This window comes from Danio rerio, chromosome 3 (assembly GCF_049306965.1).
Source record: "Danio rerio strain Tuebingen ecotype United States chromosome 3, GRCz12tu, whole genome shotgun sequence".
In the NCBI taxonomy this organism is placed as follows: domain Eukaryota; kingdom Metazoa; phylum Chordata; class Actinopteri; order Cypriniformes; family Danionidae; genus Danio; species Danio rerio.
Genome location: NC_133178.1, coordinates 20,148,266 through 20,158,645, shown reverse-complemented (window position 1 = coordinate 20,158,645; position 10,380 = coordinate 20,148,266). Strand labels below are relative to the sequence as shown.

Here is a 10,380-nt window from a genome sequence, read left to right as displayed (position 1 = left end):
CAAACATATAAACAATGATCATTTGGGGGAACTGGCATGTTGCAAGTAAGTAAATAAATAAACAAATGTATTTATTTGCCCAATATTTGATCCAAAAATGTTACTTTGTACACTGCTCTATCCTACAGTAAATTTGAACATAATCAAAAGAAAGTGCAGTCACATATTTAGCACAATTCAGCTGCAAAAAAAAAAAAAAAAAACTATATTGTTTGTTTGTTGTTAATTCAGTCGATTAAAAAGTTCCCACCAAGCAATTGTGTAAAATAGACGTCTAACAAACGACTAAACACCTTGGGGTGTCAAAAAAATCTGCAATAGACATCGAAGATTTTCCCCAAAACTAGACAAGTAATGAAATAAACAGATTAGACAGACAGCGTAGTCATTCATTCCTATAGTTAAGCTATTTTTAGACTTATTTTAAACAAAGAAGAATGCTTGCTGTTATGTTGACTTAAACTAACTTCGGTTTATCAACACAACAGAATATTTCCGTGATTACTTCATCCTGTTTGGCAAACCAGTGAGGTTAAAATCAATTCCTTCTCACGCGAAATTTGTGTTGCGGACACTGGATTCATAATGTCAAGAAATAAGCGGAATAGCGAAAGATGTGACTAGGTTAACGCTGTCAGAATCACATTATTCATCTGTCAATTCGATCAGCGCAGCCACGCTTAATGAACTAGACATCAGAATAAAGCCAACATAATGACAAACAAACACAGCTGAAGAGGAGTTATGAACCGCTCACTAACTTCTTTGGGTTTGCTGACTGAGGGTCCGTCACCCTGGGCATGACGAGGAGTATAATGCAGACGAGTAGGCTCGAGTAGGCTCCAGTGATGATGGTCACACAACTTTATGGATTGAAAAACGTGAATTAAAAAGAATGTGATATTCACACAGTACTTTACAGTATATGAAAATAAGCCGAAGTGGTGATTTAATGAGAATCACCTGGGCGTCAGTTTGATTGTTGCTTGATTTGCTGGCTTTACTTAAAGGGATAGTTGACCTCAAATTCAATATCATCCCCAAGGGGTTAAAAACCTTCTCATGAGACACACACAAACACAGATATTTTGAAGAATGTTAAAAAAGTGATGGCCATTTACATCCACACCATGAAAAAAAAAATGGAAGCCAATATCTATGTCAGATTTCAAAATTCTTTAAAATATTTTCTTCTGTTCAACAAAAAGAAAAGTTTATTTTATAATTGTATATATATATATATATATATATATATATATATATATATATATATATATATATATATTAATTCATACATTTCATACTATTAGATACTATTAATTCATTCATACTATTATATATATAAATAGTATGTTTATGTATTTATATGTATATGTTTAAACCTATACTTTTAAACTACTGGTGCTGTACTTGAGTAGATAATGGTCATGATTTTGGTGTTTCATGAGCTTAGGACACTTTGTGCCACAACATTGGTTGGTATTTATTAGAACATTCCAGCCTTATTTTAACATGAGTCGCTGTTTAATACAGTGCCTGGTAAAATAGATAAGATATTTGTGGTTCCCAGGAAAAATCTCATGACACTATTCAAATAAACTGCCTGAGAAAGAGGCCATGGGGACATTCATTTGATACAGTATGCTGGTCAACATTGAGAAATTTGGCCTTCACAAATAAACAGTTGTCCTTCAATCTAAAAACTCTGTATTGAAAACTTGTTTTATTGGTGTTTTACATGTTATTTGGCTTTTAGAGTAAAGGATAGTTCACACACAAAAAAAGTAGTTTACAATCCTTAACTTATTTCTGATATTCTGAAAAATGCTGCTAACAGTTTGCATAGTAAAAAAAAATTATATACACTACTGTATGAAAGTCAGTGGCTACCAGTTATCAACTAAAATGCTTCATGACCAAAATAACTTTGAGCATGCATCATGTCGCAATCATTTCTCAAGTTCTAAAAGCAGCATGCTACCCTGGAGGACCTGAAAGCGGGATTCTGGATAAAAATAGCGTGGAATGCTGTGGCATTATTTGAAAGCATTTATTTTGTGCAGTCACCGTGAAATTGTGACACAAACAATGGAAAATACTGACCATACACTGTAAAAAATTTCCAGGTTTTCACAACAAGTTACTGTAATTTTTCAAAGTAAATTACATTAGTATCCCTTCACAGTATTTAACTGAAAAATTCACAGTAATATGTTGTATTCATAATTTTATTGTGAAATTACGGCAGGTAGCATGATTACAGCAAATTACTGTGAAAAGGGCTATATCTTTTGCACATTAGTTATAGAAATTCAAACCTTTTTTAACTCATCTTTTTTAACAGATAATAACAGAATGTTATAGCCCCCAAAACGATTTGGTTACCAACATCTTTTTGGTTGTACTGCACCTTTATTTAATTTTATACAGTTAACATAGAATAGGAAATAATGTTTAATGAACATAACTGTGTGCTTAGCCAAAACATAATAAACTGGAATAAAAAGTAATTAATTAATCAAACCAAAGACTGTTAAACAGCCAAGAATTATTTCAGGGTAAATGTCTGCTTTAGACGGTTTTATGAGTATTGGGCACCTGTCATCGCCTGGAGGTCACTAATCTCAGAATTATATATACATATATATATATATATATATATATATATATATATATATATATATATATATATATATATATATATATATATATATATATATATATATATAAACCACAGATTAGAGTTTTAAACAACTGCATTCTAGCATTAAAAACAGTTAAAACTTCATTTTTGGACGCATATAGAGCCATCGAAGACGGGGCAATTGTTCCAAATGTCTAGCCTGAAGACAGGCGCCTCTCGGCGGATACATGATCAATGAGCGCCGTTACCGCCTGGAGGTCATAGATCTCCGCTACCGGCAAAAAACACCTAAAATTACACACAATCTTTACTAACAATCCACAGATTTGAGTTTTGAAGAACTACATTCTCGCATGAAAAAGTGTTAAAACTTTATTTCATTGCATATTACAAGCAATATTTATAATATTATGTGCCTTCTCATCCACCATTACAGCTTGATGCAGCTTGGTGCGAAATGAATCCTGGGAGGAAAAAATTATATTTCTCAATACACTCCAAACGAACTTTATTCTTATTGTTAAAGTCAGAGATATGTAATATTTTGAATGGCGAAGAAAATAATTACCTTTATATTTCAATCAATATATTACTTTAGCACTGCTTCGGTTCAGGACTCATGTGACATTGAATCAGATTCAGATATTTTATCAGACGTGTTCATAAGCTCATAGTCATCAACAAGCAATTCGTGTACAAGCAGTACACGAACCAAGCAATATGATGAAATATTAATGAATTATATTTCTGCGTCTTACAATATTATACAAAACGGAATCGTTTTCAGGCGAATTCGACTCTTTACTGTTCACTTAAAGGAGCCAAATTCGACTCTTTACTGTTCACTTAAAGGAGCCGATTCATTGAACAGAACTGACTCGACTCGACCGCAAACAAGCGCCATCACCACAGACGACTGCGTCGTCTCTTCACCCAACGGATTCATCCTTGGTAAGTGTTAAAATATGACTTTTGTCCGTTAAATGATTGTTGTATGTGTATTTCTGTATAGTGCATGTCATTTAACAGGAATTTACCGAGTACTTTAGTTGTACTCGCACGTAACGTTACAAGGTTTAAGCGCGCCTTTTTTTAAAACAAGAAATTAACGACGCCAGATGGTGATTGTATTGTTTTCTGAGGTATTAGCATAACGTTAACGTTAGTTCCTGAAAAAAGAAAGGGAATTTTCTTTAATTAACTTCTTGTTAACTGCATTTTCTGTTTCAGTACAAGACTGAAATAAAGGTGAAATGACTAAAGTTAAGGTAAGCTCTGACCTTCACTTAAGTTAACGTTAACGTTATACGGTTAGTCACCATCATGTAACTTTACGTTAATTTTGTTCACTGTAACGTTAACGTTAAGTTAGTTAAATAAACTAAACTCATTATGAAACAAGTCTTAACTGTTTTATTAAATGAGGCTTATAATACAATTCAGTTGTATTCTTTTAAACTAACACTAACACAGTACATATTGTATATTTCTCACTGGTGTTAATGCAGTGCTAACATTTACTAATGAGAACTAATTATATATTGTCACTAACTGTAGATTTTATTTTTTTGGTGTTCAGGTGTACCTGATAATAGCTGAAGTGTGAGGTGAGTGTAAATTCTGAGCACACAAATATAACCTAAATTCATTATCACAATCTAAACCTATATTTATATATATATATATATATATATATATATATATATATATATATATATATATATATATATATATATATATACATACATACATACATACATACATATATATATATATATATATATATATATATATATATATATATATATATAGAGAGAGAGAGAGAGAGAGAGAGAGAGAGAGAGAGAGAGAGAGAATGTGTGTGTGTGTGTGTGTGTGTGTGTGTGTGTGTGTGTGTGTGTGTGTGTGTGTGGACGTGTGTTAGGTTGAGTCTTATTCTACTCTTATTATATTCATATTTTTTTGCAGCCACAGCCATTGATGTTGAAACACTGATGCTACCAATCACCCCTCGCTTGATTATTAAAGGTAATGTTGATGCCTTCCTCAATTTTATTAGATTTTTAAATGTCAGGTTTTTCACAGATTTGTTGTGAGCAGTTTCTTGTACAAACTCTTTTTCTTCTTCCAGAAGTTCCTCCAGTAGTAGTAAATATTAGACAAAGATTTTTTTAAACTATAGTTTTTATTTTTATTAGCAATTTTACTGGGCATGTGTGTTTGTTTGCTTGGTTTTTAATAGGCAGAGCATGGAATGTCAACTTTGTTTCTACAAACAAATTTAATTATTCACAAACACCTCTAATTTAGTCCTTCTTTCCCCCTTTTAGTCTTATTCCTTGGAGGGTCGAGTGGTCATGAGACCTCACCTGGATTTCACAACTGACTTTGGATCTGGTCTGAAACTGAAGTATGCTGAAGATGCCTTTTGCACTCTGGAATTTAAGGTAATGTCAACAATAAATATTGTAACTGAGGGCTTGTTTTGGGGGGGGGGGTTAAACAAGGAATGTATAGGAGCACAAGTCATGACTCCCCTTGTCCCCTTGTAATAAAGGGGTGTGTTGCAGACTCAATTTGTTTGTCTGTGCTGGAGACCAGAGGGGAAGCTGTCTTTAAAAGGATGGGGCTCTCATACCATATGTGAAGTTACCTATTCAGGTGAGTGGATTACATGCAAGTCATTGCAAATGCATAAATAGTGGGAAATTTTTACTGGGCAGCACAAATTAAGTGAAACTCAAAAAACGTTGAAAAATATTTGGAATATTTGCAAAAAACTTGATTGAAATGAATACAACACAAGTGCTGTATCACTTCAATCAAGTTTTTTTGCAAAATTTTCCTAATATTTAAATCATGAAAAATTAGCTTGCTGCAAGAAACATCCTGCTAGTATTCAAGAGCAAGTGCTGTGATGCATGTGTTAACTTTGCAATAAGTGTGAACCCAGCATTAGATTATAGTCTGTAAACAGAAGGTGTAAATCAAATCAACTGTTTTAAAATGCTCTGCCTAGGTCATTAAAACCACTATTTGTTGTTGGACTGTTCTTGATTGTGTGTTTGTGATGGAAATGTTTTTCAGATGTTTTTGTTTAAATGATTGCAGTTTGACTGAGCTACAGTATTGTCAGCATGTTCAAACTGAGCTAACAGTAATTTTGCTCTCTAGTGCAGCAGTAGTGTCCCAGTAGTGGTGTATGAAGCTAACTGTTTGTCTGCCCTTTTGCTTATAGGAGCTTTTTGGGCACCAGTTTGGAGATGGAAGACAGACGAAGTCAAAGAAGCAGAGAAGACACATCAACCAGCAAGTGTGTAAAATTATCTGGAAAATGATTGACCTTGAATAGACGACTGCCTAATTTAGCAAGAAGTTTTGTCTCTCTCTCATGTGTGTATATATATATATATATATATATATATATATATATATATATATATATATATATATATATATATATATATATATATATATATATAATGAGAGAGAGAGAGCGCACTCTGAAGCACTGCTTTTTATATGTATGCTAAATATGATGTCAGATTATTAATATGTTCTTATAGTATTTTTTTGAGGTTTCACCTTTTGAAAGTTTTCTGAAATGTTTACACTGAGGTCATTAAGCTGTTAAATAAATCTGTAAAATGTATGTGTGTTTGTTTTTATTTTGGTTTTAGAGTCTTCTCAGATCACCCAAAAATGAAGATTCTGTCGTCATTTACACATCCTCAGGTTGTTTGGACACAGAGGAATATTTGATATTTTTATTCCTGTGTTTAACAAAAAAAAATCATTTTTAACAGAGCTGGAACAACCTGAGGGTGAGTAAATTAAGACAGAATTTAAAATTGCTTTGAAATTTTACAGCACCAAACTGTTAAATTACAGTAATCCGGGAAATAACTGTAACTTTACAGTTAAATCAGTTATTTAAACTGCAACCTACTGCTAAATCACAGTAATCGGTTTGCAAATTCACAGTAAAATATAGTTAATTCTACAAGATAATACTGTGAAATCACAGTAACAGACTTTATTATCTACTGTAAAGTTACAATATATGATTGTAATTTCACAATAATTTAATGTGGCAAAACCACAGTAAATTACTGTGAACTACCTCACAATAATTTACTGTGAATTTACATACAGTAATTTACTGTGAAAGTAATGCAATTATTAGCCAGTAATTTACTGTGAATTTAAGGTCAAATTTTTTACAGTGTAAGGTTTTGTTTTGTGAGTCAGGGCAATTTCAGTTCTATTTTGGCAGATAGCCGTGCCTGGTACACTATTGGAAAACACTCAACTTAAAGAAGAGTCAGTGCATGTGCCCTGTGTTGATTATTCATTATATGACTTGCGTTCGTGCTCATTTTTTACTTTATAATCTAATGTACATACTATTTCCATGTTTAAATGTTCTTCAACCAAACATGTTAGTATGTGAAATGATTAAAGATTTATTTTAAAAACTGCAATTTTTGATTTGACATGCTGAAACTCTTTTTTAAATAGTTAAAAAAGTTCCATTTGGCATTAAAGGTCCCATGAATAACTTTCAAATGTGAATTTTGTTTTTGGATGCATGACAAAGTCTGAACTAAAGCATACATTTCTCCAACATATCATTTTTCTGAAGTCAGAGCCCAAGAAGAACCATTGTAGATAAATAGTTTTAAACTCTTGTTTAAAGTAACTACTGTAAATGATACCCGTTTCACTCAATATGGACTAAAATACTCCAAAATGTATCATAGCAACAGGCCTGAAAAACAGATATTGAACTTTCCACAGCATGCCAAAGCTGCAAAACATGCCCACTGCCTACTGGCACAATTGATGATTTTTTTAGCCATTCATCATTCTAGAAAGGAATTGACTTGTAATATTTGACATTTTTCAGCTACTTTTGTGATAGAAAAAGGTCAGCATCCCCAAATAAATATATACTACGGTATAATGTCTATAAATAAAATAATAATAATTATTATTATTATTATTATATTATTATTATTATTATTATAATTCATAATATTTAATAATCATAAAAATGTTAATTACAAATCTTTTTATTCAGAATATTGCAGATCTTTTTAAAAGCTTTTTTATTTAGTTTTGAAATGTTACATTTGTAGGTTATTTGGAGCTTCTTTAGACCTAGAGCTTTTTGGTGCATTGTCTTCTATTATATATATATATATATATATATATATATATATATATATATATATATATATATATATATATATATATATATATATATATATATATATATATATCAGTTTTCAATACGATATAGCTTGTACATTTAAAAAAAATCTATGGCAAGAATTATACTAAATTATTTGGAAGTGTTTTTATTATTATTTTAACACCAATAAACTCCTAATTTGCTGCTTATTGTTAATTATATGTTATTAATAATTACTATATTAAGGTAGTATTAGGGTTTAGTTATTAGGTAGAAGTAGAGCTATAACTAGACATAGAAGAAGATCATGCAAATGTGTAAAGTGTCGGGGTACAATGGAGTTAAAGATCCAAATGCAGTTAATTGAAAGAGTTGTCAGGCTGGCAACTCAGGGACAGTCAGGAGCATGCAGTTAAACCAAAAGCTAGGGATGGCTGACGTGAAACTGACGTTTTGACACAGTGTAGAGATCCCAAAGTGCAAGTGTTTTGAAACTCTGCACAGAAGCATGATCTGAAACAGCCAGATCGCAGGACTAAGTTGATTCGAAACACCAAAGTCACATAACGTGTTTAAAGTGATTCAAAACATCGGCCGATTAAAATAAGCTTTTTAAGAGCTGGAGAATCTGCATTTGTCTGACAGGGCAGAAAAAAAACTCTTTTTATGTCTTTTGTTGCCTAGTGCAGTGGTTCTCAAAGTGGGGGCCGGGACCCCCCGAGGGGTCGCGGGACAATGAAGGGGGGGGTCACCTGGTGATTTCCAAAAATCTATTTATTTTTCATAAACCATAAGAATTACCATATTTTATTCATAACCTACTAAAAAAGAAAAATATAGTTGTTTATAGCTACTATGTACTACTGTAAATAGTTACTTTAGTAGCTTTTAGTTACTATTTCTATTGGATTGCACCCCTAGGGGTGATTACATTACATTAAAGACACAGCAATAGCGTCAGATGCGGCAGATTGATTTTATAACACCAGGTTAAACTTTCTAGCCTATTTACAGCACTGACAGACTTTACAAAAAATTCAACGAAGAATTGTTTATTAGTGGTTTATTGGTGTGCGCGCCATTGCATGCGAGATTTCTGGATTTATAACCACCTCAGAAGATATTGGGGGTCGCGAGTCACTGACATTGTTATTTTGGGGCTCATGGGCAGAAAAGTTTGGGAATCCCTGGCCTAGTGGACCGTGTGTGTACACAGTAACCATGCTGCAAAAGTCTCAAGTTTGAATACCGACTTGCACAAATACTCAGAAAATGTGACTTGGTGTATTTTAATAATGTAAAAATTTTTATGACCAAAACAAGACATATTTGCTCACAAAGTGTTTATTGAGATGTCAGATTAATGTTAAAACAAAACATACTACAAGAACAGAGCTTTAAAAACTGACGTCTATAGCCACATCTCCATGTATTCAAACCCATTATCCCTGCATGCTAGTCTGGAACTCTCAAACTTCACTAAATCATTTAAGCCTCAACTGTCCAACATGAGGTAAAATTCCTCAATTTGCTCAACTATTTCTTTGCTGAAGCTGTTCCAGAACAATATATAAAAATGATTACTATGTGTCTGTAGAGATAGGTTTGGAAACTTTTAGAAGCTTTGACACATTTACTTTGGCTGTTTCAGTGTTTCATGAAGCCTTGCTTTGCTCACCACAAACAAAAGCATAGTCAGAGTACAGGCGAATGACCGGGACAAGCGGCAAACAACATAAAACAATAAACAAAGCAAAGGTCAAAAACACGAAAGGCAAGAACAAGGAACAAGGCTTTATTTTGCTTACAAGATTGAGCAAAGATGTGTTTGTAAGTGAGGTGTGTTATATAGTCCTACTAATCAGTCATCACAAGCTTCATTTGTGTTTATAATCAGTGGTGATCTGGAACTGGTGTGTGTGTGTGTGTGTGTGTGTGTGTGTGTGTGTGTGTGTGTGTGTGTGTGTGTGTGTGTGTGTGTGTGTGTGTGTGCTTAACTGTTTCTTTGCTGACGCTGTTTCAAAACAATACATAAAAATTATCACTTGGTGTCACTGCAGAGAACTTCGACTCATTTGCTTCGGCTGTTTCAGTGTTTCATGAAGCCTCGCTTTGCCCACAACTACCAAAAGTTGGAACTGGTGTGTGTGTGTGTGTGTGTGTGTGTGTGTGTGTGTGTGTGTGTGCGTGTGTGTGTGTGTGTGTGTGTGTGTGTGTGTGTGTGTGTGTGCATGGTGGAATATGTAGTCTGGTTCAGTGGCAGATGTGATGTGTAGAGTGCTCCCTAGCATGTCTGATGGGCACTTAACATAGTGACTGTGACAAGATGCACTTATAAGTACTAATAAACATCCAATATCTTAATAAAAGTCAATAGTTTAGTGAGAATTGGTGGTTAAAGAGAAACAGAAAAATTATGTTGTTGTTTACTCACCATTTTTTTGTCACCTGTTTCAGTTTCTTTATTCTGTTTGAACAAAAAAAAGAAGATATTTTGAAAAATGCTGAAAAACTGTAACCATTGCCCTCCACGTTATTC

General features: G+C 33.1%; 1 long non-coding RNA gene across 2 annotated transcripts; it reads left to right on the top strand.

Moving 5' to 3' along the window:
* The first annotated feature begins 3,519 nt into the window (after positions 1-3,519).
* On the top strand, positions 3,520-6,039 carry LOC137490539 (uncharacterized). Of its 2 annotated transcripts, none has more exons than XR_012401348.1 (7): positions 3,520-3,595; positions 3,875-3,912; positions 4,224-4,251; positions 4,619-4,672; positions 4,975-5,091; positions 5,202-5,305; positions 5,883-6,039. It is a non-coding gene; the product is annotated as an uncharacterized lncRNA (long non-coding RNA). The 2 variants fall into 2 exon arrangements; XR_011010174.2 differs by having other exon boundaries at positions 4,613-4,672.
* The last annotated feature ends 4,341 nt before the right edge of the window (positions 6,040-10,380 follow it).